Source organism: Pseudorasbora parva, chromosome 14 (assembly GCF_024679245.1).
Source record: "Pseudorasbora parva isolate DD20220531a chromosome 14, ASM2467924v1, whole genome shotgun sequence".
NCBI lineage: Eukaryota > Metazoa > Chordata > Actinopteri > Cypriniformes > Gobionidae > Pseudorasbora > Pseudorasbora parva.
The window spans coordinates 26,698,852-26,725,495 of NC_090185.1; the positions used below are offsets into that span (position 1 = coordinate 26,698,852).

At 40.5% G+C, this 26,644-nt stretch overlaps 1 protein-coding gene across 1 annotated transcript in view; it reads left to right on the forward strand.

The window, feature by feature from the left end:
• The window catches only part of p3h2 (prolyl 3-hydroxylase 2), a 60,962-nt gene that overhangs the window by 9,707 nt on the left and 24,611 nt on the right, over nucleotides 1-26,644 (forward strand). The window lies entirely within an intron of this gene.

The following is a 26,644-nucleotide window of genomic DNA, read 5'->3' on the forward strand; positions in this document are numbered from 1 at the left end:
TTGGGTTGTAAAATGTCATGTGGTGTGACTCCTAGAATAAACCAATTGATAATTATGATTTAAATTATTAAGATATTTTAAAAAACTTTTTGTATTAACACTTTTATTTGAAATTGATCCAAAACTCTAGCACTGCATATTTTAACCCTATAAAGACTACTGAATCATTTTTGATATGCAAAAAGTTTTCAAAATAATCAATATGATAAAACGTTTACTGGAAAACCTGCCTATACTGCATTGTTATAAAGATCTCATTGCAGGCTGTCATGAATCATAGTTTTTAGCCAAATAAATATCAGCATTTGCTCCAAATTGCATATTTTTGTTCAGTGTGGGCCTCTAAAAACACTGAGGTGTTGCTGTTTGTTTTTTTAAAGATCCATATCATACTATATATGAGCCATAAAAGCGTGATGTATTAAATATGACACTGAACAAAAATGCACATTAAAACTTTTTAGAATTTAAAAATATATATTTTTGTTTAAAGGTTCAATAAACTGTTCAATTATAAAATAAAAAAATGGAGGGTCAAGATTTGTAATACGGTCATAGACAAATACTACTTTATAGAACCCCCCCATCTACTTTTTGGTGGGGGGAGGGGGTGTCTTTGTGTAGTCTAAGTATACTGAGTGCATGTGAAAATCATCAGGGGTTTGGTATCATTTAGCAAATGAAAGTGCACCTTCCTACACTTGTGGTAGACCAACTTTAAACACAGACTTTGTGTAGTCTCAGCATGTCTGCTGAGATGATGATGTGGGCTAATAGCTGGGATGATGTGGAGTCTCAGACTCTAGCAGGATGTGACTCATGTGTATAATTGCTGGAAGCCACATTCTGGCCTGCTAGTTCAGTAGTCGAAGAAACAGGGCTTCCATTCATAGATCCAGTGACATCGTCATTTAATCTATGGAAACTGAAGTAAGTGTGATTCATGAACTCTGTAAGCTCAGGTCCTGTTCCATATTACCTTATTAACGGCCCTATTTGGTTTTCCAGGCTTTAAAGTGTACATTTTATTGTATGCTCATTTCTTGGGCATGCTTGTCTTGGGCATTTCCTCAACTCTGAAATTTCCAAGAATATCCACCTATCATTTCCAAGCGTTGAGATCACACCTCTTTATAAGGCTTCTGTTGAATTCTCTAACCATTTTAGTAAATAACTGAGAGGGAGTTTCCTACACTTATTTGAAGTCGCTTGTTCAAGCTTGAATTGTTTGCAATACGCCCATGAAAATGTTTGGTTTTGGCACACAAAATTGGTAATTATTCCCGAGGCTACTCTTGAGTACATCTTGAGTAACATCTACAATGTTAAACTTCATACAGAGTGTCTTTTTGTAAAGGAAAATAATTGAGATGCAGCTTAAGCCTGCAGCTTTTGTTCCAATTACAGCATATTTTATCTGTGCATGTCATAGCAGTAGAACATCGCAGACAGCCACTGACCTCTGAACATCCGTTGTGTAAAGTATATTACTGTAAACACAATCTTTGCTTGTTTGGATAAACGGAGGGACTAGTCAAAATTAATGTACAGATACAGTTGCAGATGCTGTTGAACTTGTTTTGAACCTGGAACATATTTTTTATATGAATCATTCCCTCACTTCCCTAACTCATTTGTTTCCATTTAAGCATTAATAAAGAATAATGAGCTATTCTTTAATTTCAAAGAAAATCACAGATACTGTGTCAGATGAAAATGACTGATGAGACACATGGGAAGCATATTGAAGAATTCAAAGCAGAAAGCATTGTTTTTAAGGCTGTTTTTGATTGGCTAAATTCCAAAGTATACTGTACTTCGGTTTTTACGATTATGCGAATGTCTGCATGCACAAATTCCAGACTTGTTTTAATTAAAAAATAATAACTGTTTTTGTGTTTTCAGTTTAATTATTGCAGGCAATACATTGGGTCATGTGTTTATAAGTTGAGGGTAGGGTTTATTTTTCATAATAAATAAGCATTTAATATGTGCTCTTCATAAAGGCTTTCCAGTCATTTGAAGTTTTAAGAACCTGTATATTTGGCTTGATGTCTATGAATATATGCTCCAGATCGTTCCAAAGATAACCTTACAAACAGTTACCAGGCCAACGGTGATACAAATAAAGGTCTTAATGAGTGGTTGGGAGCTCTGCGTGGTGGCTCGGGATATCTTCATGTAGAAGGAATTTTTATAGGGGGCAGTGATGAAATTTGTTCCGTTTTGTGGGCATTTAGAGCAGATGGCAGGCTGATAGTAGTCAAGGCCTAGAGGAACACATGATCCTCAGACCCTGCTGGGGGTTCATGGGTTACATGTGCCTCAAGTGTGTCCGCTGATTTAGTTATTTGGCATGTGGTATCAATTAAAGAGCTGGAGCGTATGGAATTACCAGTTTGAGCATGCTTTTGTTCATGGAGATTAAGTAGACTCATTTATCTTCAATCGCTTAATGGTCAAGTCTTCGGCTCGGTTTATATTTACACCATATGCAACATTCTTTTTAACTTGTTCTTTCATAAAAATAGTATGTTTAATGTTATAGATTTATGTGATTGTCCCGCCAATGGGAACCATATAGTGAGGTGCTGTTGGTTCAAACACCAGAAGGTGTTTCTATCATATTTCTGACTTTAACTGAAATGGAAGCTTTGTCATGGGAAACCTTACAAAAGAGGTGACATGATACCTTCATTCCAGTTGTCCGCTGGAAAAGTATTACAAAAGTCTTTGCGATCTCATTGATGCTGCAGGCAGTATTTTTTTCTTAAGACTTTTTCTATGAATATCCCTACTTTGTAACAGTGCCGCAGAGGGTTGCACATCAAGTGAAGTGCTTATTCTCACACCATGTTTGCACAAAAGAAGTGCTGGAAACCGTCATTTCATGTCCTGGGTGTGTTTTCAATCATTGTACTGTCAGTTGTGAACACACACCAGAATCTAAGAGCCCTACCTTGAGTTCACTGAGGCTCTCATGGCCTCAGACTTCTGGAGTCTCAAGGAGATTTGACATGTTTGAGAAAGCCGTAATACCCTCCTGCAAAGCCTTACAGATTGTGGACAGGCTAAAGTTTCAGTCTTTGTTGGATCATAAAAAAGACCTTTTATCTTTGCAATCCACTACATTCGTGCACCAAGTCTTGTAAAGCCATATTTTTGTGTGAGTAGTAGACTGAATTTTAGGTTTGACTGAAAACTGAAAAGAATATTCATTGAAGCTCTCAAATTTCATTTGTATCGGTTTTATGATTTAGAATAAAAAATGAAATTTGAGAGCTACGTGGAAGATGTTTACTGATTAACTTTTCTATTAAGAGTTACCCAAGGACTGTCAGGGTGGAACACGGAAATTTGCTTTGAAAACAATTACCACTAACCCTGGGTTTCGCACAGAAGCCAGATATTATGTCAGCCTGTAACTATAGCTTACTTTGACTAACTGTTTGAAGTACCAATGAAAGTTGAAGCATTTAAAGTCAAGCATTCAGCTGTACTGTAATTAAGTACACCCTGCTGCAATTGCCCTAGTGGGAACATTCAGCCATTACCTCACTAATGCTTTTGTGGCATGTTTCTTAAGCTTTTAAAATGCATCCTATCTAGTTTGCTCTCAAATCCAAAACCACAGGCCAATTACCTCATTCCTAAAGTTACCTGTCACCATTTCCCTATGTTCCCAGATTTCCATTCAGCAACTCGGATGGTCGTTAAATTTGCCCTTTTGTCAGCATGGAGCATGGGAACCGCAATCTGGATTACACCTAGGGATGTAAATTTACATAAATTCCCATAATCAATTGTTGTTTAAATTAACGATCAATTAATCGGTTATTCATTAACCTTAACCTCTTAAATCCGAAGTGGAGGGGGGAACAATTTATCTGCACGCTTCACGAAAACTGATGCTACCTCTCAGCACAAGTATCATTTTAAATTGAAGCATTCCAACTTGAATAACAGTGAATATTCATAGTGACTTCTCGGTGGCATTAGTCTGAACCAATGAAATGTGAATTTTTAAACTCATGCAAAACCATCTTACTTGCGCTGACAGACAAGTCCGAAGGGTGCGCACAAAGACATCAGACAGTGCTCAATTCCGATACACATATACGCAGTATTTACACAAACAGTATCTGTTATTTCTTAAATGAACAAAAACATCTGATGTGTAACATATATGCTGCCTCAACACAGCTGTCTTGTATCTCTAGTAAGACCTTGATTAGCTGGTCCAGGGGGGGGGGTTAATTGGGGTTGGGGCTGAACTCTGCAGGACAGTGGCCCTCCAGGAGCAGGATTGGACACTCTGGTCTAGACCAACAGGACACTGTTTAACAACTGGGGCGTGCTTGGATTGGTTTGTTTTCTCAGATTGACAGGTCTTGATTTATCTTGAGCCATAGAGTAGGAGCACACAGCTGAAACAGCGCTGGAAGATCATCACTCATCAACCAGGATCTTATTACTTGTTTGTTCTCTGGGTGCTTCTTATTTCTTATTTGTCCATCCCTGCTTCCTTTTCTTGCATCGTAGCTCCACCCATATAGGGTGCGAGGGAAGGATACCACTTTGTATCCTCACTCATGATTCCTCAGGAAGCTTCCTCGCTCCTCATTCTTTGCCTCCATTTTTTGTAATTAGACTAGAGGTCTTCAACCCTGCTCCTGGGGACCCACTGTCCTGCAAAGTTTATTTCCAACCTGCTTCAGCACACCTGCCTGTGCATTTTCAACATGTGCTCCTGAAGAGCTTGATTAGCTTCACCTGTCTTTAATTAGGGTTGGAGCTAAACTCTGCAGGACAGCCGGTCCCCAGGAGCAGGGATGAAAACCTCTGAATTAGAGAAGTAAGATTGATTGGTTTCTGGGTCACAGGCTTGAGGACATAGGAGCATCAATTTGAGTATTCAGAAGCACTCTTTACTTTATATGACATTTAATCAAGTTGTCAATCAGTTGTTTGTTTTATTTTTTATAAGGGACCCTTGGTTAATTATGTTTCGGAAATAAGGGCCATCTTACCTAATCGATTGCTTGGCTTGAAGACATTAATTAATTTAGAATATGTAACTATGTACTATGCCGCACTTGCTTAATTTTCCCATGTCTGTCTGCTACATGTGTCTGCTCAAAACGCACTCTAATGATGACCTTGCTTTAGTGATCACTGATAAGTTTTAGCGATTAACTATTAATCAATTGTCGATTAATAATTTGCATTCCTAATTACACCAGTGTTGCATAAAAAGGTTAGATGCATCATTCTGTCCTCTCCTCTCTTACTGGGATTTCATGACATCTAAATCTCCTGGGAGATGTAAACCTTTCCCTGGAAAAAAATATTTTGAACCTTGTAATACAGTTAAGTGGTTTAATATGAGCTGTATTTCTAGGCCAGGTCCTTCAAGCTTGATGAGGACACTTTAAACATTTGCAACCAGAAAGATATGGATGATGTGGATTCCCCCCCCCCCCCTACATTAGCCACACAGACCAACCATTGAGACAGTACATCGGGGTTTATGAGGGCGATCCAATAGTCCAGAAATAACTACTGTAAATCTCCATCAACCACACCATCATTTAAGTTAAGACCATTTTCAACTCATTTGACCAATCTTTCTATCCTCCTACTGCTGCTGCCACAATTTTGCTTGAGGCTGTGGTTCGATATTTGTGTCTTAGGAGGCACTTCAAAGCTGTCACATGCCTGTCCTGTCTTGTGTGCACATGTGGGTTTGTTATGTTGAGCATGTGTCATTGTCAGATCCCTCCCCCTTGTCATCTGATTAGCGTTATTGGTTAATTTGCCCCACCTGTTCTCCCTCATTATCTGCCTTGTTGGTTCCCTTTATAAGCTCCTTGTGTTTGTCAGTCTGTGTTGGATCCTTGTGTAATGTCTGCGTCTTCCGTCCTCCCCGTGATTCTGTTGGTTTGTTTAAGTTTGTATTTATATTATTCTATTATGTGTTTTTCCCCCTTGTGGGTTGTTGTTTTGAGTTTATGTTTTATTTTATAATAAATGATCATTTTCTGCACTTGAGTCCTCGCACCCTTTTCCCTTGTCTGTGACGTGACAGAAGGATTCAACCATACAATGAGGACTCAGCAGAGAAGTTCTCCCTCGGTGCCAGTTCCGGGGGTCCCGAGTCCGGGAATCCCGAGTCCGGACATGGCCTGGAGGGCCATAATGGGAGGGTTTGTGGTGGCAGTCCTGCATGCTTGGGAAAAGCACAGGGTGTCATCCACCACTCCGGTGGTCCCAGTTCCGGCAGATCATGTTCCGGTGGTCCCAATGCCAGCAGATCGTATTCCGGTGGTCCCAGTGCCGGTGGATACTGCTGGACTGGAGAAGTTTCCCCAACGCCCTGCCTGCGCCGCTGAGGCGTCCTGCTCTCCGTGCGCCGCTGAGGCGTCCTGCTCTCCGTGCGCCGCTGAGGCGTCCTGCTCTCCGTGCGCCGCTGAGGCGTCCTGCTCTCCGTGCGCCGCTGAGGCGTCCTGCTCTCCGTGCGCCGCTGAGGCGTCCTGCTCTCCGTGCGCCGCTGAGGCGTCCTGCTCTCCGTGCGCCGCTGAGGCGTCCTGCTCTCCGTGCGCCGCTGAGGCGTCCTGCTCTCCGTGCGCCGCTGAGGCGTCCTGCTCTCCGTGCGCCGCTGAGGCGTCCTGCTCTCCGTGCGCCGCTGAGGCGTCCTGCTCTCCGTGCGCCGCTGAGGCGTCCTGCTCTCCGTGCGCCGCTGAGGCGTCCTGCTCTCCGTGCGCCGCTGAGGCGTCCTGCTCTCCGTGCGCCGCTGAGGCGTCCTGCTCTCCGTGCGCCGCTGAGGCGTCCTGCTCTCCGTGCGCCGCTGAGGCGTCCTGCTCTCCGTGCGCCGCTGAGGCGTCCTGCTCTCCGTGCGCCGCTGAGGCGTCCTGCTCTCCGTGCGCCGCTGAGGCGTCCTGCTCTCCGTGCGCCGCTGAGGCGTCCTGCTCTCCGTGCGCCGCTGAGGCGTCCTGCTCTCCGTGCGCCGCTGAGGCGTCCTGCTCTCCGTGCGCCGCTGAGGCGTCCTGCTCTCCGTGCGCCGCTGAGGCGTCCTGCTCTCCGTGCGCCGCTGAGGCGTCCTGCTCTCCGTGCGCCGCTGAGGCGTCCTGCTCTCCGTGCGCCGCTGAGGCGTCCTGCTCTCCGTGCGCCGCTGAGGCGTCCTGCTCTCCGTGCGCCGCTGAGGCGTCCTGCTCTCCGTGCGCCGCTGAGGCGTCCTGCTCTCCGTGCGCCGCTGAGGCGTCCTGCTCTCCGTGCGCCGCTGAGGCGTCCTGCTCTCCGTGCGCCGCTGAGGCGTCCTGCTCTCACCGCTCCTCCCTGGCGCCCCCTGCATTCACCGCGCCACCCAGGAGTCCTGCTCTCACCGCGCCGCCCTGGCCGCCTGAACTCTGCGGGCCGCCTGAACTCGGTGGGCCTCCCGACCTCGGCGGGCCGTCCTGGCCATTCGAACTTTGTGTGCCACCGTGGCCTCTTGAACTTTTTGTTTTCCTTGTCCCTCCCTTGTTTACCCCTCCCTTGTCTGTTTCTTCCTGGTCTGTCCCTCCCGTGCCCCCCTGGTCTGTCCCTCCCGTGCCGCCCTGGTCTGTCCCGCCCGTCCCTAGTGGAGCGTCTGGTAGCCGCTCCTTAAGGAGGGGGTAATGTCACATGCCTGTCCTGTCTTGTGTGCACATGTGGGTTTGTTATGTTGAGCATGTGTCATTGTCAGATCCCTCCCCCTTGTCATCTGATTAGCGTTATTGGTTAATTTGCCCCACCTGTTCTCCCTCATTATCTGCCTTGTTGGTTCCCTTTATAAGCTCCTTGTGTTTGTCAGTCTGTGTTGGATCCTTGTGTAATGTCTGCGTCTTCCGTCCTCCCCGTGATTCTGTTGGTTTGTTTAAGTTTGTATTTATATTATTCTATTATGTGTTTTTCCCCCTTGTGTGTTGTTGTTTTGAGTTTATGTTTTATTTTATAATAAATGATCATTTTCTGCACTTGAGTCCTCGCACCCTTTTCCCTTGTCTGTGACGTGACAAAAGCTGAAGTCATAATAGCATATCATATCATACTAATTATGTCAAGATTACATGCTATTTGGCTTTGTGTCACACTTGGCTTCTTGAAGCTTAATTTGTCCACTGACCAGGCCTCCGGGTGCGCTTGTCTTGGTGCCAAAGGAGCAGAACCGGGTGCTTACTGTACTTCCATTCCGCGGTCTGCAAATGCAGTCTATTTTCGTTTATTTTTTTAGGAATACAGACGTTCTGTTTTCTATTTCCATACCTGCTAATAGAGTCCATGTTTAAAGATGGTTATCATTGTAAGGGATAACTTTAAATGCGTCATCTTGCCTATAGTCATGTGTAAATAGTTCCTGCATGGTCCACTAATAGAAACGCTCCATTGAGTCTCAGAACCTTTCAGAAACACTGTACATTACTTCCTTTCGAGACATCTATATTGAATCATGATGTTAGGTTACATGTTTTCTGCTTTATATTATTACCTACAGATTATTGGCTCCGTCGGCTACTTGTTTTACAGCCCCTAAGGGCAAAATCCCAGAATCAGCATGGAATGAAGCCAAGGGTTTTCTTTTTATTTATTACCGCTGCATTTTAGGATGGAACATGCTTACTTATAGCTGCACCTGTGTGAAAATCCCAGCTTGTACTTAAGTCTTTCCTGTATAACCAGCCAGAAAGGAAATAGCACTGAAGCGCCAGCACTTTTTCAACTGGATCGTACCTTGCTGTCAGATTTGTGTGGTGGAGGATGTAAACGTATGCTAGTCTGTTTCTGCAACCACAGACATGTGCTCTCTCAGTTCATCCATTGTTTGCCAGCAGACTTGCATATGACCAATGTTTGATCATGAGTCTCCCAGAAATTGCTGAGAGCGTGCATCGTGCTTCCAGTTAAAGTGCGAGAAGCTGGAAAGCATTTGCGTTGAGTCTACTGTCACACTCACTTAAATGCAGACTGAACGCAGGTCTGGTCGAGTCATTACAGACTCGCTGTTCCGGGAGACCTGTTTCTGGGTGCAGTGTTTTTTAGATGGACATGAGAAAGAAAAGACTTCTTACCAGACACATGCTTGTAATCACGGTACACATTTACAATATTTGCTCGACACACTCTTAAATGTTTCTATAACAAACAACAGTATGTTTAGCCTTTTCTTGACATCTTTTTTGTGGGATTCACCTGTCATGGTCCCTATTGAACACAAGAAAATAAACAAACCTAAGGAGGTTTTCTGGTCTTAGCTGATATAAAGAGTAAATAACACACAGTTTCCACCAACCTCATGTTTATATTGAGTACATATAGAGAAGTATTGCATCCTTCATATCTCTGAAAGGTCTTTAGTTTTATCATATTTATAAAAGACAGATACACTGTAACATTTCTTACCGAAAACAGCCGAGCTTGTGGATGCATGCAGTGAGCTAAAGAGTCACAAGTGCACGCACAAAATACATCATGGCATTATCCCTGGATAACTTCCATTTTGCCAACAAAAAAGACATCCAGATACATGGATGGGAACAAACAAGCACAGGAACAAACAAACACATGAACAAACAAACACACTTGCAGAACTCCGTTGCTGCTCCGGAAAAACTAACTGCGTCCACTGTTTTCTTAATGGGTTATTTGGGAAGCTGAGCATGGTTCTCTTTCCCACACAACCAAAAACACACTTCTTTAGTGACATTGCTGATTTTGTGGTTTAAAAACAAAATTGCAGATGGCTAATTTATGCTTTTGTGTGAGTGAGCAAGTGAATCATTCACTCAACAGATTCGTCCAAAAACACTGATTCATTTAGCCACAGAAGCGTTTCAAGTGTTGCCGACGGCTACCGTAACTCGAACTCATTGCTCTTGCTCTGGTTGATGTGCGCACACACTCATTCGGGAGAAGTGCCATACATACAAGGAATTCTGCTTTTTATGATGTCATACAGGGGTATATGTGAGAAAAAAAACTTTCTGAAACTTGCTCGAAACCTATAGCCTGAACCCATAATACACATGCTCATGGTGTCACCATTTTCACATGCTTTTGTAGTTTACATGGAGACAATAACAATATTGTTTTGTTTTTTAAACTTGCACTTTGAAGTTGGTGTTTTCAAGCCCCCAAAAAGGCGTTGCCGTGTAAATTAATGTACAGTTAAATTGCATTAAATGTTTTCCGTTTTTAGTTGAAAAAGGTGTCATGTAATGCCCCCTAAAAGTCATTTTATGCGATTGTAATGGAGCAAAACTGTATATGAAAAATATATTTTACAGCTTATTCAAATAGTTTGACTTTTGGTAAACTAAAAACACAATATATGTATTGTGTTTTTAGTTAAAAACCCACCTAAATAGACCCAAATCTATTCTAATCTATATTTAATAATACTTACTCTGTACTTAATGAAAGATCCTTTCTCTTGACTCCTGCCATCTTGAATTAATACTTTCAATGAGTGTTGCCGCTTTAGAATCTGGCTCAAACAAGGTATCCTAAAAGAATAATGTTCCCAGACAAGCTTTAAAATACTAAGAAGGCAGCCAACTAGGATTTAGAACAGAACACAGGCTTTCTTCTCTGTTTGTACTGCCCTTTAAGTGCCATTATTTCCTTCAGGAAATTCAAATCTGGTTTATTTTACCATTTTGTTTCAGTATACGAGGAGATTGCAGCATAGAAAATGAAAAATATATATATACCAAGCAAAGATTTGAGTCGTGACTTTCCTCAGGGCTTGTTGAAAGCTCTCTTTCATCAGCGTTTGCCACTGGTAAAACCACAAGCTCTTAAATGAAATTATAAATAGACTCTGGCATCACTTGTCAATGTTTTCACTTGGGCAGATATATGCTTAGGCTTTTATTAGAACTATTTAGCATTTTATAGTTTAAGTCAAATGGAAAATCTCTAGCTCTGAACACCTTTTATAAATAGTTTAAAACCATCAGGGGTGTAAGCCAATACCTCAAGATTGTTTTCTAAAGGTGTGTTGCTCCTACAAACCTGCTCAGTGTCCCGTTTTTAAACCAGAGAGCTAAGTTTGAGGACTGTAGTTTACCGACTTGGAATAAACCCACTACTGACATCTGTGTTTTAATAATCAAGGGCTTTGTACACTGGAATTGTGTTTATCCACTCTATAATTAAACTTTTCCGAACGGAACAGATGCGTTAAGTCCTACAGCTTTTGTGCTGCAGTTAATTTCAACAGGAACAAAAGGAACTCTGCTTTACATTTAACAGCTGCGTAATTGTAAACCCTCAGCTCACAAATGCCATGCCACTTTATAGCTCTGTAGCTAAGGAATGCCGTGGGATGTTTATTTGACCATGCAAAGTTTTGCTGTAAGAAATTGACCCCCCTATAATAGTGCTGAGATAATGAAGTGGATTCTTGTCTACATAAATATCTAAACTCAGGAAGATTCATCTTTGCTAAACAAATTTGCCATTTAAACTGAAACTGTGAGGCCTTGTTTCAGAGTCTGGGTAAACAAGGATATGGCATTTTTAGTCTTTGTAGCTCTTTTGGTTTACAAGACTCTGGGGAGATGCACAGCAAAGAGCCACATTCAAGGCAAGAATCTTTGTATAACCTAATATATCTTTATTTATCCTTCCTTCCTGGACCAGGGATCTGCATCTTTTTGAGCTCAAACTTATACTTTGTAAGTTTGTTATATTGACATGTTTAATCCTTAAATGCTTGAATGTTTCACCAAACATTATATATTGGGGTCATATATCTAACACAAATGAGTCTATCTGTCGCAACAATATAAAGGACAATGAAACAGCATATTTTGTTACATTTTAGATCTTGGGAGGGTTCAGTTTGAGCAAATAATTTATACCATCATCAATGTCCTTGTCAGAGCTTGTTTCTCAGCAATCTCAAACATATTATCATTTTCAACATCTTCAAAATCAGTGTTTTTCAGCTTCTTCACCAGATCCACCATCAAGTGACAGTGACACTTATATTTGATTGCATTCAGCACTTGCTCTGCAGTAAACTGCTTTGCTGATGATACTTCCTATTCTTTAGTTTTCTGCCTGTGGTAACTATGGCCCTGTCCCAATTGGCACATTTCATGTGCACTTTTGGTCTTGTGGATTTAAAATGGCCATTGCGTGAGCGTGTCCATTAAGTCCACAAGACCGTAGAGTGTCCCATTCGTCATTTAAGCTTAAAGAAGGGTGCTCATGAGCGCCCCCTTTTCGGCTGCTATGCGCCCTCAATGCGTACTTCAGCTGAGACCGCAAGTTGCGAGCTATGTAGAGGACTTCTACCCAGTAATCAAAGCAGCATTACGTTGTGAAAGTGCGGACTCAGAGGAAGACGTGAGGGTTTAGGGTGCCTTTTGGGACAGGGCCTAAGTAGTCCTATTCTTGATATAAGCTTAAAGAAGGGCGCCCTTGATGTGCACTTCAGCTAAGCCCACAAGATCACGAGTTATGCAGAGGGCTTGTACCCGGCAGTCAAAGTGTTGTGAAAATGCAGACTCAGAGGAGGACCATGAAGGTTTAGTGTGACATATGGGACAAGGCCTATGAGTGAAACATCACTTTATCATTGTGTATCAGACATCTTGTGGAATAAAGGTGAATTGCACTTATTCAGTCAACAAAGATACAATTATTGTTGTGCAGAGGAAAAAAAAAATACTTACACTGTTAAACACCTCGGGTCGTTAGCGACTCTATACATTTTTTATGATATTGTTTATAATGATTTGATAAAGGAATGCTAAGAAGGTTACTGTCCAACTTAAAAAAAAAAATTGCTGCTTAAATTTCTGCAAACTCGAGAGATGAATATTGACGTAACCTTTATGTTAGTACATAACCTACCCACAAACAAACCTAGCGGATTGATGTATGAGAAGGAGTGGTCCCCATGAGGAGTGTAGTGAATGATGTCATTCGGGTCACTAAAGACCCCGAGGTATGTATGAATCCTTTTTTATTATCAAGAGGATATTACCCTTAATCAACTTCAAATGTTAAAAATCACATGCTTTGCATCATCATGCAACCAAGACTGAGTCAGACTAACTGTTTTATTTGGCAAAGAAAAGACATGCCCTCTTTCAAGATAAAGTTCAATGTATCTTTTAATTGTCCTTAACTTGTTAAAATCAGTTATATTAACATACACAGTAGAGCAGAGATGCTTCTAATGAAGGAACCAGAAGGCCTATCCGTCCCAACAAAAACTGTTTGTTATTGTGTTAAGTGTACTCTGAAATCAAAGAACAACAGAACTGGTCTGCTTTTTATAAGCGGCAGAACGAAAACCAAATGTACCACGTGAAACGTATAATTTTACTTCAGTGTATGCTTTTGCAAAGACATCGCATGGCTAATAAGAAATGTGTGAGAAAATGTAAGTTGCATCCTTTAACCACAGAAAAATTGAGATCTCATGGGATCCACAAGATCATTGTATTTCCTTGAATCATTATTAACATATGGATGCGATCAGTGTGGTATTGCTACAATGACAAATAGCCTTGTGTAATGTGGGTGGTACAAAAGTACATTAGTACAAAATGGCTTCATATTTGTTAACTTGTGAAACAAAGCCAAATAAAATAACTGCCATCATATTTCGTACATCAAGCATTAACCGAGAATGCATTCCTTATGTGGCTTCGTCATCCTCTGGATTCAGATGCGTTTTCCATCCATGATGTGTTATTGAGATTTGTAAGTTAGTAGGTCAGTTTTAGTGCATGGCAAGAAAATGTGTCCATTTTAAGGTTATGAACATTTAAAAAAAGGTTTGAATGAGAGCTCTGTGAAGCATTAGCGTATTTACTTAGCATGAGAAATAATGACTTGTTGGGACACAATGTGCTGTATAAAACCAGTTTATTGAAACAGAAAAAAAAGTATGTTTAATTTTTTGCTGCTTAAATTTCTGCGAACTCGAGAGATGAATATTGACATAACTTTTATGTTAGTACATAACCTACCCACAAACAAACCTAGCGCATTGATGTTTTGATAGTGGATTGTAACATTAACTTGTACTAAATTACAAACTACTGGATGTTTAAGGAAATACTGGCTGTAACTGTAAAATTAAAGATTAGCTGTGTTTAAACATAAGTGAAAGTAATAGTTGTAATGTTATTTGAATGAAAGCATCCTTGAAATTATTATTTGTAGACGAGCCGTTAGGATCCCTTGTTTCTACACTCCGGGTGGTCAGCACGATTGTCTTTCTGCTTGTTTTTGCAAGAGGAGTGTGTCAGATCCTGCCAGGCATGACCTTTGACCTTTTGCAACCATCCCGGATCAAACATCCTAGGATTCTTGACTACTCCAGACGCATGGCACCGGCCACCAGTGAGGTCATCACCCAGCGGGTTTAGGACCCCTGACCTATTGACTCACAGTGTAATCAGAGATGACCTGTTGTGTTTCCATGTTGTCCTTCGCCTCTCATAAATGTATGACAAGCCAAACTTGCTCCCTTTGATCCAACCCATTTCTAGCAGAGTAGAGGTCATCAGAGTAGTTTTGTATTTGTTATTCCTGCTCATTTTCCCATCTCCCTCAAAGCTGATTATGTTGCCTTAGTTGGAAATCACGTCAGATCTCCCGTGGTTCATGTGGATTTTGTCTCCTGCTTTCACTGAATTAATTTACATGTAAACTATAGGTAAACTTTTCCATTTTTTAGTGTGTTACAAACATCTATGAAACATTATAATGTATCAGGGTCCGAAGTAGAGGTATTCTCGGATCCTAAAATCTGTACCCAACCCGAACCCAACGTCCATAAATAATAAAAAAGAAAATTCTGACCCAAGACAGACCCAATAAAAGAATATATTTCAAACCCGACTGGACCCGAATGTAATCGGGATTGATGTGTGCACACAGCCTGCAGCCAGTCCGGAAAATCCCAGTGTCCTGCTGACTGAATTAGCCACTGCTCCATTTCTTTATTTATTATTAGGCCTACTTTATATTATTGCTTGCCTGATGGATACAGGTTATTTCTGAGTTTGGCTTTCAGTTGTGACCAATGGATTTGAGTTTTCTAGTGTTGTCTACAACGCTATTTACTTCATCTCTGGCGAAGGGCTTCAGCAAACAAAAAAAGAAAAGCCCCGCATGAACACACAGCATAATGAAGCGAGTGGCTTTTCCTGATGGATCTCATAGCTGTAAGATGGATTTCAGTTGTTCCTTTTCTATATTTCTCAAAAACTTGAACCGCAAAAGTATCAATCACTCATCACTGTAATGTCATTACTTCCTATAACTTTTAGCATAATGTTATTTACCTGACCATAAGATGATTAAAGGTTATTTTCATCGTTGATGACGGCATGGTTGAAATGGTAGGCAAAAATGTGGAGTCTAAACGCACAAGCAACCATTATAGTCCATTGCACGTAGAAGCGTGGATTTAGGGAGAACTAACCCAGTACAGGGTCAAAGGGATAGTTCACCCAAAAATGTAAATGATCCCATAATTACCTCGCCCTCAAGCCATCCTGTATATGACTTTCTTTCAGCCAAACACAATCAAAGTTATATTAAATAATATCCTGGCTCTTCCAAGCTTCGTAATGGGAGTGAATAGTGTTTTTAACGTTACAAAAAGTGTATCCATCCATCATAAAAGTAGTCCATATAGCTCCAGTGGGTTAATAAATGCCTTCTGAGGCAGAGCGATTGGGTTTTTGTAAGATTTTTTTTTTTAATATACAAAATGTAATCACTGACTTCTGGCAATGACCACATGTGCTTTGACAAGAGAGTCAAGTTCTGGCGGAAGAGTGACCTCTGACTCCATGTATGGTGGTCATGTGGTTTTGCATTTTTATTTAACACATTGTTTTAGGCCCCGTCCACACGGAGACGCGTTTAGCTGTAATACGTATACATTTTGTATCAGCGTTTCATCCACATGGATCCAGCGTTTTAGAAGCATGAATCCGATATTTTCTGGAACCGGGTCCCAAAGTGGGTAAATCTGAAAACGATCATCTTCTGTTTTCGTGTGTACAGCGAAACCATATATTTCCTGAAACGGTGATGTCATCACACTACGTCCAGCACCGTGAAAGAGTTAAGGGATACAACTACGGGCATTGGGCAGGCGCACATCAATATCGCGTCATTCAATTAACGTATCTGCATTATTGTAAGGGTATGTTTTGGGTTGGGGTAGGTGTAGGCATTAATAAAACACATCTGTTAAGTAGCAATTGTATTTATTGTTATTTTATTGTGAGATTTTGCCTCACCTCCGACCACTGCTATACCCCTGCTAGCCACAACTCTTCTTCTTCTCTGTTTTAGTGTATTTCTGTGGCAGAATTACAGCACCACACACTGGCCTGGTATGCAAACTACATCGTTTTTAGTCAGTTTCGGTAATCTCGTGTGGACGCAGATATTTCTTGAAACGAGTTTAAAAAAAAGATTGGATTGGGAAAGCGCTGGCTTCGTGTGGACGAGGCCTTAGACATCTAATTTTTAACCGGCGTTCTCTGCTCTTCCGTGTTTGTCAATTCTCACCTAAACTTACGCTGTGTACCTACATCATCACACGTTGGATCAGAGGTGACCCTTTCTTAAATTTTTTAGCTTCTTGTTAGCCTCTTTGGTGAGGCACTATATTGTGTTTTTAAGAGGGTTTTTTTTGTCCAATTTGTGCCTCAGAAAGTAGTACCTTTTTTGTGTGGTTGTGTTACACCTATAAGAAAGCAAACAACACTACCTGTACTTTGCATCAGCCATTTTTCTTGAAATATTCAGTGTTTGGCACTTAGTTGTAACTAATTTATGTGCAGTGGATTTGGTTTGGAAATGACTCCTCAGCCAATATGTTATTAAATGAACCACTCACTATCAGTCATAAATCAGTGTGATTGCTGGGTGGTTGTGAAAGCAGGCAAGAAATGTGGCTATACTGAACCTTTGACATTTAAGATGTAAATATTGATCATGCTCTAACAACCACCCAGAATGCATTTGTCACAGCATGACAATGTGCCAACAACCACTCTAGAAAATCTAGTTGTTGAGGTCTGTTTTTACTGAAATGTTATTGCATGTTCACAACTTTAAACGATTCATTGATTTGTTTGATCTCCTTCTTGGTTAGAAACTTTGAACAGTAACTAAAACTCAAACGTTCTTTCCAACAATAACTCCCTAAAATAATTTAAAAAACAAATTAATAACAGTCACCCAGTTTAATAAAACAGTCATCCCATCTCAGAAAGGGGTTACCTCCCTGAACTCCCACTAGAAAGCAATGTATTCCCATTTGTCAGTACAGCTGGTTTTTTATTCAGCGGGGGGCCGGGATGAATCTCTGGTGGGGATGCTTTTGGCGGCTCCCGGGCTGAAGGGGGCTTCTAGTTGGCTAATTCATCGAAGTGGTTTGCCAGCAGTGTTAGTAGCCAGGCTACTGTCAAAACTCAAGCTCTCCAAAGATAGCAGGCCCCTGCACCCAGGGGCGTGGGACTGGGGGGATAAAGGGTACTGAGTAACCAGGGCCCAAGGCAGGGAAGTCCGTTTTCTATACATACACATACATGGTACGGGGGCCCAGCAAGATGGTTTGTACCCAGGGCCCAAAATTTGGTGCTACGCCCCTGCCTGCACCTCCTCCACTGCTCTCCCTGGGTTAAATAACCTGCCTCATGCTGTGATCTGAAACGAGAACCCCTCGCTTGGCGCACTATAGATGCATTTGGAGTTGGCCTGTACTAACATTGCCATAAACCAACAAATGAATAGGTTTGCCAAACCTCATAACACTAAACATTTTACAAGCCTCATATTTTAGCCTGTTAAACTTCATAATACGGAATATTGAAATGACTTTGCCTTGTAGATGGCTTTGTTTCAGGTGTTTTATTAGTAATGATCTACTAAAGAAGCTCAATCCAAAAAAAAAAAAAAAAAAAAAAAACATTCATAGCCCTTAAAACCCAAAAATTTAAATTCTGTCATTAATTACTCACCCTTAATTTGTTCCTAAACTTGTATGAGTTCTTTCATCTTTGAACACACACAAAAAAAGATATTTTGAAGAATGTTGGTAACCAGACAGTTGATAGTAGCCATTGACTGCCATAGTTTTTTTTCCTACTGGAAGTCATATGGAAGTCAGTGGTTGCAGTCAACTGTCTGGTTTACCAACATTCTTCAAAATATCTTTCTTTTAATCACCATGTCGTAACCAAGAGAATGCTTCGAGAAACAGGACATTTTGGCATATCGTTTGTGTCTATTTCCACACCACAACACCACTAGTCCAAAAGTAAAAAGTTCTCGATTGGGTAATTGACCTTAAAAAAATATCTAACTCTACATCATTTTTAACAATCATTCACAAAGCTTCATGCGATTGTAGTTCTTTCCTTTGTTAAAGCCATTGTGTACACAGTCTTGAACATTTTGTATGATTCCAAAATGTGATTCACTTGTACAAATCCCACATCGGAAAAAGTTAATCAAAAAAATACTACCAGAACTAAAGCCACTGAAAAAGAGGGCAGGCACTAATGCACTCTATTAAACACCAAATATTTTCTGATTGCCTGTTCTGTTGTCACGTTGCACAGCAGTTTTACGCTTAAGTGTGGCCAAACCATTTGTCACTGGCAACTTGCCGCATCTTGCAACAATATTTGTTGCGTGGGAAGTTGAATCCAGGCTTTACTGTACAAACATCAATCAGACTTTTTAAGCTTTCTGTCTGACAGGATGTTTATGGTGCTTTGTGAAAAGTCTTCAAAGCAAACAAAATAAGAATTATAATGACAACTGCAAAAATGAGTACGTTTTCTCCTGTTGAATGATAAAACAGGAGAGAAATATCCCACTTGAGCCGTACCTGGGGTTTACTTTGAGTTTGCATTAAAAACTTGTCACCAACACCGTGAACAAATCATTCACCTCTTGGCACTCAGAACCTTGGGAATTCTTTGGGGCCTCTATGAGGGCTGTACAGGAGCTTTCACACCTGACAGAGTCAATACAGTAGTCTTGGCTCAGTTTTCTGACACTCACTAGAGCTAAAGAAGCAGATGGGCATCTGCAACATGACGAATGCAGTGCACAGACCTCTAGGGAGGAAAATCAAGGGTGCTGGTGCTTTCGTGGGAGAATGAAAGGCAGCTTTGTAAAGTCACAGCCTCCATTATAAAGCTCTGTTGTGTGTGAATAAAGTCCAGGCCTGCTTTAGATTTAACTCTTCAGTACAGCTTCCCCATTCCGCTCTGTTTCCAATCCATGCGTTTAAATGGTGAGCTGATATGCCTCATTGGAACAAGGGCCGTAATAGGCTCTTTGACCTCTAAAGGAACTCATTCGTAAACATTGTCAGGAAGAAAAGTGCTTTGTGATGTATATTGAATAAAGCTTTCACCAGTTGAAGCGAATTCAGCTCATAAAAATCGCCTGACGGAGGTGAATGTAAGTTTGCCTCAAGCCCGTATTTAAAGGAGATAAATTGAGTTGTTTTTTGATCAAATGTTCTCTGCTCTCCCCAGCGGGGGAGTCTGGTCATTAGGAGGCCAGCATGAGTCCAGGCACGCTGATCCGAGGGGGCTGCCCTCTCTCAGGCCTAGGGCTCTGCAGGAATGTGGAGGGAGTTCTGACTCACCCCTCTGCTCCGGGGCCAAGAGATCCCACGGAATGACATAAAAGACGAGGTGCTGGAACAAAAGATGTTAAGGTCTATTAACTGTGTGTATTTATCACATTTTTGAGCCAGATAGTTGTTGTTTTTTTAATCGGGTGAAAGCTGGGTGATGTTTTAAGAGAATTTTAACTTCATCCGTAACACAACTTTATTTCCTAATGCAACTGGAAAATCTAGGAAAGCTGCCTACCATGAGTTATAAGAACTATTACTATTTTATGAGCTTTTTAAGCCTTAAATGGGATTTATAGAAGTGGAGAAGTGAAAGAAAAGGGAGGAATGGGTTTGGGAAAGGTGAGCTTGGATACAAATGGGATACAAGTTCCCTCAATCAGTCAAAAAACAGTTATAAGATCAATGGAAATGTTAATAGTTTTCTTCAGGTATTATGAACCTCCTCTGTTGGAGAATATGAACCACATATCCAAAATTAAAAAGTCTTTTATTTCGATATTACTAAAGAAAGAGAAATCTAGAGGCCTGTTCACACCAATACGAATGTTTGGTGTAAAAATTGGTCCTATAAACATTTAAATAGGTTAAAACGCTGTCAACAGAAAGTTCGCATCCCATCATCACAACAATTTTCACGCTGCAAACAATACTGGCCAACCAATAAGATTTGCACTTTTGGTCATGCCCAGAGATGCTGCTGTTATAAAAAACGATGACTTGGAGCCCCTGGAGTTGGGGTTGACTCCAGCTCAGGAATCTACTCTGTAGCTGTGTCCAAGATCACTCACTTGTTGACTGATTCTCTAATTCCCTATGAAGGGCGTGAGAGTTGAGTATACTATAAGTACGGAGTGAATGAAATGAAGCAAGGAATTCGGACACACCACGTCAGAGAGCTGTTGCAGAAACTTGGTCACACACATTTATCCTGCATGTAGTTTACTTTAGAAATAGATAACAGTTACAGTAACTTACAGTGTTGATAACTCCGCATCAAGTCATTACTAAATTGGACTAATTTGGGAGGAGAGTATTTAAATGAATCAAGCAAGGTGACTTACTAAGCTTTGCGGCAGTCAATTTACTGGTGTTTGTGCCATGATTTACTGCCCAAAAAAAGCACGTCTTAAACCCAGACGCTAATTTGCGCTGCTCTTGGTAGACTGCGTTGGTCACTATGGAAAAGTTCCGGCTGAGTCTGTGTTCTTTAGTTTGCGAGTCGTCAGAAGATCAAATGCAGAAATTTCCACTCCCATCATCACTGGTGTGCAACTTGAGACTAAACAATAGCTGGCCTATTTCAAGATATGTCAGTGCAAGTTTCTTTCAGTTGAAACATGTATTTTATTCTGAGAAAAGGCTCGTCTGTGAAACCAAGGGAAAGAGTATAAGATGTTATTGTCTGAAAGGTTTCTGTCAGACACAACAGAAGTACTGTTTACCAAACAAAAAAGCTTCCAGGTTACTCCTGACCTTTAATCTAACATCTAATCTTTTAATGTACCCTCTAATTATGCACAAACCAAATCAACTACAGCCGAACACCTCATCTAAGCAAAAAAACGACCAAACCATCTGAATACAGGTAGACAGACTTCCATTGAGCGGTAGCATACAGTAGCTGGATTATTGCAGGCCTATTTTAACTCTGTGCTTTTTCCAGCTATCCCATGTCTTCACGTGTTTGCTCTAATGAAAGAGGCTGTCTGTTCCATCCTGCTTTGAAGACATTCCTCAGACATTACCTTATTAAACCAAGATGTGTATTGAGTGGGTGTGGCCCGGGGCACAGAGAAAAGGGCTAGTGTGTGTCAGCGCTAACGGAGGCCATGCCCCCAGACGTATGACATCATCCACAGGATTCCCACAAGTCTGGGCTGTTTTCTGCAGCACGTGTCGTACATGCCCTACAGCCATTTGACTTAAGAGGTTTTAGTAGTGGAGAAAGACTGGGATCAATCATATTTGGGCGGAGTAAGTTGTCCTCATAGTTGACTTTGTGGAACAAAAAGTGCTCTACTTTGAGCCTGATGTTTTGTGTCACAATGACTCAGTTCAGTTTGAAGACAAGTGTAGTATTTCGAAGGGGGGAAAAAGCAGTTGTGTTTGGTCGTTTTAGTGGCATTTAAGTCAGTTTAATGTAATTTAAGTTGAAATGAGAAACACCCATGTGGATTGTACTTAAATTGTGATTTTTTTTAATGGACAATAGAATTTAATTTAAAAATACAAGAAATGCTGCTGTTTATATATCTTGTTATTAAGGTTTACTAAACTCTAAAACATGTTTGTGACTGAATCAATATGAAGACAGAAAAACAGACAACTATTTAAACCAACCCCTCTACAAACACATTGGATTTTAGTGCATTTGAACAGATTCTTGTGGTTTCTCTTTTGCTTAGTGTGAGTGAAAACAGGCCATTGGCAGTTTCAGCTTGAAGCCAATGTCACTGCATCAGCCAATATGTTCTGTGCTTGAATATGTTAGATATTAGCTAATCCTTAGATTCAACAATAAGGGTTTGTTTGCTATTTGATAGACATAAATTAAGCTTTATTTATTATTGTAACACATAAGTACACAAGCTGTCAGGTTTATTCATCCGTAATCTAATCCAAGAAAAATAGTATTTGTATAAAGCTTGGTTTATTATGAATACTAATAGCTCCAACAATAAATTGCTTCTAAATTAATAAAATCATTTAATAGACTTTAGTGTGACTTTAAACGCACATTAATGGATGCTCTCTTTTCTTGTTTAAACTTAAAACATGATTTAAAGCTTTGAATTTTAGGCCTTGTCCACACGAACACGGGTATTTTTATAACCGTGACTTTTTTTACACGGTTCGGCTGTTCGTCCACACGGAAATGCAGTATCAGGTCACTGAAACCGAACATTTTTAAAAACCCCTGCCAGGGTGAGGATTTTCAGAAACGCCGGTTGCAGTGGTGTCGTGTGGACAGTAAAACCGGCATTTTTGCCTTGCGACGTCAGAGTGTGCGCCATTATCCTCTGTGTTTGACGTCAGTTTGCGCCGCTGACGACCCTATTGTTGACGATTCTGTGCAATGGCGGACGTAGCCCACATATTGCTGATAGTAACTGTGCTAACAGGGCTGCTTGTATCATGTACACAGATACATGCTCAGGTATATTATTATATTGCGGAACAGAGGCATCAGAATGAAATTCTACGCAGGGATTGGCCAACTTGCCTAACGATTAGGACAATCCCCGTCTGCTGGTGTGGCATGCTCTTGACATCGCCTGATAGCGGGTTTTTTCGTTTTCATGTATTCAAAACCGAGCATGTGTGGACGGGATTTTTTTTTTAAACGCAGGAGGAAAAACTCTGGTTATAAAAATACCCGTGTCTATGTGGACTAGGCCTTATAGTTGATCTCCACCAAAGAGCATGATTTTCTCAGTACATAAAAGCAGTCCTATTAACATGTTGTTGACATTCTTCATCTGAAAAAAAAAAGCAGGCATGCTTCGTCGTGGCTATGACTGTATCCCACATCAAACGGCATATTTCGTCTTTTTACAGCCAGTGAGTAAATGGTTTGTAAACTCTGGCTAGAGATGCAGGGAAAAAAACTGTGTTGGTGTATATTAAAGAGCAGTTACGAGGGCCACAGGTGCTCTCTGGAAAATATTTACCCAAAAGGCACAAATGTTAGCTGCAGTCTGTTTATGCAATTAAGAACAGACTACTGGTTCATGTCGTTTGATTTTTACATTTTCTTGCACACTATGTTTGTCTATGGGGGTGTATCCCTTTGATATAAAATGAAGGGAAAATCTATTTGCGCATACTTAATGTTTATATGCAGTAGGTTTACTGAGAATATCAATATAAAGCCAGCACTGTGGAATTTCTGTGCGTGAAATTTGTGAAAGTATCTCAGCTGTAAAACCATCTGTTGAAGTAATTTAGAAGTGAACTAAAATGTTTCAGAGGACTCGCTAGCATCAGGGTCAGTGACTCAGGTCTTTGTTTAGATGTTATTCCAGCTACATCTTCAGTCATGCTAATTAAGCCTAGCGCATACTAAAAGACAGGCAATGTGACACTATTTCATGTCTCAGCATGCCCCTATTTCTGATGGTTAGGTTAGGTTAAAGGGTTAGTTCACCCAAAAATGAAAATTCTGTCATTAATTACTTACACTCATATCATTTGACACCCGTAAGATCTCCATTCATCCTCGGAACACAAATGAAGATATTTTTGTTGAAATTCGATGGCTCAGAAAGGCCTTCATTGACACCATTGGTGGTGGTTGAGGAGATTCCCCCCTTCAATGTAAAGCGCTTTGAGTGCCTTGAAAAGCGCTATATAAATCGAACAAATTATTATTATTAGTTATTATTATGTGATGTTCTATGTTTTGTTAGCTTATATATGTTAGGTTCAATTAAATGTTTATTATCTTGTGTTATAGGGTAAGTTAGCTTATGTGTAATCTCATAGCCTATGTGTTATGCTAGTTTACGTTATAGGTTATGTTAGTGTGTGTTATGTTAGCTTATGTTATAGGTTGTTCTATGTTATGTTAGCTTATGTTACCAGTAGTTATGTTAACGTATGTTATGTTAGCTTATGTTACAAGTTATGTGTGGTTTCTGTTATGTTAGATTATATAGGTTATGTTAGCGTATATTATGTTAGTTTATATAGGTTTATATAGGTTTATATAGGTTTATGTTATGTTAGCTTATGTGAAGTTCTATATTGTTAGCTTATATAGGTTATGTGAGGTTCTATGTTATGTTAGCTTGTTATAGGTTGTTATGTGATGATCTATGTTAGCTTATGTTATAGGTTCTATATTACGTCATGTTACCTGTTACGTCATGTTATAGGCTGTTATGTCAGGATCAAGTTATGTTAGGGCAGCTTATATGTTATAGGTTGTTAGGTTAGCTTATATTTTGCCATGCATATGAGGCAATTGTACTGCAAAGAAAACTAGCTTTTTCAAAACATGAATTCACTTAAAATATGCTGGTTGTAAAAGAGCAATGTGCTTCTACATCCCTTTGTCTACCAGGTTTTTGGCAGAGTGAAATATGGCCAGTATTTATGAGGTAACGATTTCATATAAAAACTTCAAACACACATGAATACAACTACATTTTGAGGTTTAAATCTTTTAAGTCTCAGAAATGTTGCGTTTTTGGTAAATAAGATTGAGAAACAGCTGTGTGAGATGTGAATATGAGCAGATGTTGTGGTGAGTCGGGCTAATTCCCAGCTGCGTTTGAGCTTTTGTGACTGGCTGGGCCATTTTCCAATCACCTCTAGTGAACTCTTTGGTCACTGTTGTGTGATTATTACAGGATTTGTCAAGGCATGAGGATTTTTTGATAGGCTACTGTAGCGGCCAGGTGACAACATCACAGTCAGATCTGAGTGGCCAAGTCGCTTCTTGGCTTCGGCTCATGGAATCTGACCTGAAGAAAATCAGACAGGTCAGCATTGGGATGGGATACAAAGATACCCCCGATATCCAGCCAGGGTCTTTGCAATTCATTCGCAGCTGGGACACAAGAGTACGTGTGGACAAGGGGGTGGTAGAGAGAAGACGCAGGAATGCAGTCGACGCCAGCTTGATCTTTGGCCTTTCAGAGGTAACCAAGCATATCCTCCTAAGCCTTTAGCCTCCCTGCCTCATTCCGTAGCGGATAAAAGACCAAACCTTGGCTGAGTCGCAAAAGACAAGAAAAAAAGAGGTGGTTGATTCAGGGTCATCCTTTCCGCTTTGCAGTGGTCCATCTATGGTTGTATCTGGAGACATCAAAAGCTACAGAACATTGTACTAAAGGTGCGGTCACATTATAAAAACAACAGCAAAACTTTGCTTGCCTAAAAGGTCTATTGTCAATTGTGTAGGGATGTATGAAGCACAGCACTTTCAAGCCAAGAAGCTTTCTTTTGGTCAACATGCCACATTTGCATCAACAACTTAAACCCATTGGGAAATCTTTCACCCACATGTGAAATTCCAGATCGTGTGGATTTCTATTGAAATGTCTGGATTTCACCCATTGATATTGGAGATTTAATTTGATTTACGAAATGGTAAATGTGACCTCACCACGGTCCCTGAAAGTTCACACAAAATGAAAATTCTGTCATCACCAGCTCATTTCACTGCAAACTTGTGTGACTTTCTTTCTTCTGTGGAACACAAAAGGAGATATTTTGAGAAATGCTGACGCTGCTTTTTCCACAAAACAATAGCATGACCAAAGGATGCTTCAAAAAGAATAATAAAGCACCATATAAATGTGCTCCGTGCAACTTGTTTGCTATATTTGAGAATGTTTTGTTGAAAGATAAAGCTTTGATATGCAAAAAGTGAAGTCGAGATCTATTTGAGCCTGAATTAGTGTATTTGATGCCGATAGCCTTTTGATGTATTTTGTTGTTGTAAACTTCAAAAGATCAATGCAATACTGTTGTTTTTTCTGTGAAATCATCAATTGTTATTACTGCATTATATCGACCTATTAAAGAAACAGATGACAATCTCGAGATCTGCAGAACAGATTTGAGGTCTGCAGTTCATAAAAGCGGGAAAATAACAGCTGATGGCTTCTGTGAACTTGTTTTGCCTATTTTTTCTTCCAGTAATATAGCATAATTCATTATAATTATTAATCAAAAAGTCCCCGGTTTATTTATTTAAATTTGTAATCCCTTTCAGAGGCCAAGATGAGCCTGTTCAAAACCGGAATACATTTTTATGCTTGTCTGAATTGGTTATACCATGATTAATTGGAAAAAAATGATTTGTTTTCGTATATAGTTTTTATTACACACATGGCATAGCCGTTTCTTACATATAATTGCATTTTTGGGACATGATTTCGCAATTATGTCTTTATTTGACATATCTGCTATGTAATTTCTCAACATTTGGACAGTGCATTTCAAAATTGCGTCAAGAAAGAG